Raw genomic sequence first — 2,882 nt, 5'->3', positions numbered from 1 at the left:
TCTCTTTAGGGGTTCGACGGGCTGGTGATTGACCAGGCCAAACCTTACTTCCTCTCCCTTTCCCCCTCAGTTATTTGAACTTCGCTTTTCCTTGGCCCCCTGTTGGCATTGTTCGTGCGTCCTCATCAACTAGCCTAGCTGGGGTCACCATGCCACTGATCCATGGTATTGAGTTCCGATAATTAATGACAACATCGTACATGATGAAAGAAAAAACAATTGTTGACCATGTTGTGTTATTTATGATGAAAGAGAAACCTGACAAGGTAAGGTTGGTCATAAACTCGACAGCCAATCATACAAGCATACAGTAATCAGCGAGGTAATTAGTGCATTAGTACCAAATAAATCGTTCCGATAGAGTTTGTAGAATTTTAAGAAAAATCATTGTAGCCTGAGCCCGGCAAAACAATCGGTTTGACGTGTGCGAGCTCTGTTCGACATTCGCCTTCGTTTTGAACAAGACGATTCAGGTGAAAATGCATGCCAAGCTTTCTGCCGCGGGGACCATTTTTTTTCCCGCCGCTCGTTCTTATCAGCCAGGACATAACAAGCCGTCTGTCCGTCCGCCGGCCCGCCCGTCCTGTCCGCTGGATGCGCATACGTATGGGCGTGCAGGGGCGGCCCCTCGTCCTGGCCGGGGCGCCCCGGGGCCCGCCACGCCCCGCCCTTGTTGAGGAGAGGACGTCGTGTTAGCATTTTCATCCCAACTCTCTCCTCTCTCTTATTTTCTTCACCTTTCCTGCCATCCCCCGCCTCCGCTCCCTGTGCGCTCGACTCTCCCTCCGCTCCTTCCCTCCCTCTCTTTTCCGCACAGCTTCCCCCTCAAGAGAGCGCTGTGTATGCCCCTCGACAGGGCTCAGTCAACTTTCCCACAGCAGCGACTCTCTCTCTCTCTCTCTCTCTCTCTCTCTCTCTCTCTCTCTCTCTGCCCCTCTCTCTCTCTGTTTTGCCCGGTGGACAATGCCTGGACCATGAGAAGTTTCTGGCAGCGCCCAACTACAAAAGGCACAAATTTTGCACCACTCTCCATGCCGGCGCCAGGCAGGAGCTCCGGACGACTCCGCCGGTGGAAATGAGTTGCGCTGCACATAAGTCCGCGGGAGGATTCGGCGGGGTCCCTCTGCGCAATTACAATAATAAAACAGACGGAAAGCCTCAGCAGTCGCGCCGTGTACCCCGTCAGCCTCCCCCCCCTCTTTCTCCCCGCGACCGCTTCCTGTTCGCCGCATAGGGCTCAGATTGGAACTTGTGGGGCTTAAAGACAATCAGAGAGCGCGCCTGCAACAGGGGATCTTGCACCATTCCCGCGTCTCGCTCGCAGCTGGCGCTTGAACCCGGCGCTCGTCTCGCGATTTGCACAAGTTGTGCGGAAGCAGAATTTTTTTTTATACTGCGTCGCTGAAAACGAACGTAAACGTAACTTTTGTCTCTTTTTCTTCTCCACAGTGTGGCCGCCGCAGTAGCAGCAGCAGCCCCTGGTGCGGCGGGGGCGGGGCGTGCCGAGGTGAGACGGGTAAGAAGAAGTGATGGCTGGTCTCCATCCACCGAGCGTAATTATGTAAGGTGCGCGGCGGGGGCGGGGCGGGGCGGGGTGGCTTGTTAGTGGAGTGGTGCTGTCAGGGCGGGCAACGTGAAGAGCGAATAGCACCGGCTCCCCCGCCGCGCTGCTGCCGCCGCCATTTTCGGAGAGCTTTCTTAAAAAGCAAAACAAAAAACAAACTTGTTCAATATTTTGATGCACACACCTTTTGGTTTGATCTTGTTTCATGAACCTCTGATGGCCGCCCGCCGCCGTCCGTCTGCTTTCCCAGCCTCGTTCCCACCCCGCTACGCCGGGATTAAACTTCATTTTCTCGCGGGTTCATTTCTTTCGACTGAGTTTGGATCTGCTCGTTCGTTCTCGTTGCTCTCCCTGGACGCCCTCACCTTGCCCCTCCCCCTTTACCACACCTCACTTCCACCAGCTCTGCAGGTGGTTGTTAGGCGAGCCGGCTGGGGAAGTGCACACGGAAGTCAGCTCCGCGTCTCGCGACCGGCCGTACTCGAGATGAAAATGGATGTGTGTGGTGTGGGTGACGCGGCCTGTGTGTTGTCAACGGTCGCTACCAGCACTTGACAGCTAAGGCATCGCGTGCCCCGCCGCCCCGACTGGACCAGGCCTTTCCTAAACCTTGTGCAGGCCGGAGGTTTTTCTTTCACTCGCAACTACCCCCTCCCTCAGCTCGGCCGCACCAAGTTTTTCCGCGCTCGCCACGCCGTGTATATTTCATGGAAGCGACCGTTTCCCGAGATGAAAACTGAAAAGTGGGCTGGCCGCGCCCCCTGGTGGTCGGGGTGTGCACTGTTCTGCAGGGGGCGTGCTCTGGCGGTGCTGGCGCTGGTGGTGTTGTTAGGTACGTCGTAGCGTAGGTGGCGAGGCGGGGGCGGGGGCGGGGCGGCCATCCCATTCCATTCCATCGCGAGTCAGAACGAGTCATCTCGTCTCCCGCCAGCCCGCCAGCACCGGCAGCAGCAGCGTGCCTTGCAAGTTCGCAGCATCTAATTTTCAGTTAATCTCGTGAAACAAGAATTAACGGCGCCGTTTGCCGCAGCCTTAGCCGCTTCTCATTTCAAACTTGCTGCCGGCTGGTGTGCTCCGCCCCGCCCCGCCCCGCCCGGGCCTGTTGCTGTCTGCTCTGGAGTGCTCGGTGTTGTGTCGCGAGCGCGGCCAGGGCGGCGCAGGGCGGCGCAGGGCGGCCCCCTGGTGGCGGAGATGCGCGGCCCTCAAACCTCATTATAACCGTGGCGCGGTGGCGGTCGGGCGTGTGTGTGCATGTGCGTACGTGTGTGTGTGAGAGAGAGAGAGAGAGAGAGAGAGAGAGAGAGAGGGAGGGGGAGCG

General features: G+C 57.7%; 1 long non-coding RNA gene across 1 annotated transcript in view; it reads left to right on the top strand.

Annotated features, from left to right (window-relative positions):
- The window catches only part of LOC113210900 (uncharacterized), an 88,234-nt gene that overhangs the window by 77,157 nt on the left and 8,195 nt on the right, over positions 1–2,882 (top strand). The window contains exon 2 of the long non-coding RNA XR_008011327.1: positions 1,450–1,516. This is a non-coding gene — a long non-coding RNA (uncharacterized LOC113210900). The remainder of the gene's footprint in view (positions 1–1,449; positions 1,517–2,882) is intronic.

This window comes from Frankliniella occidentalis, unplaced genomic scaffold (assembly GCF_000697945.3).
Source record: "Frankliniella occidentalis isolate FOCC.00 unplaced genomic scaffold, Focc_3.1 Scaffold85, whole genome shotgun sequence".
In the NCBI taxonomy this organism is placed as follows: Eukaryota; Metazoa; Arthropoda; class Insecta; order Thysanoptera; family Thripidae; genus Frankliniella; species Frankliniella occidentalis.
This window is presented reverse-complemented; position numbering and strand designations above follow the sequence as displayed.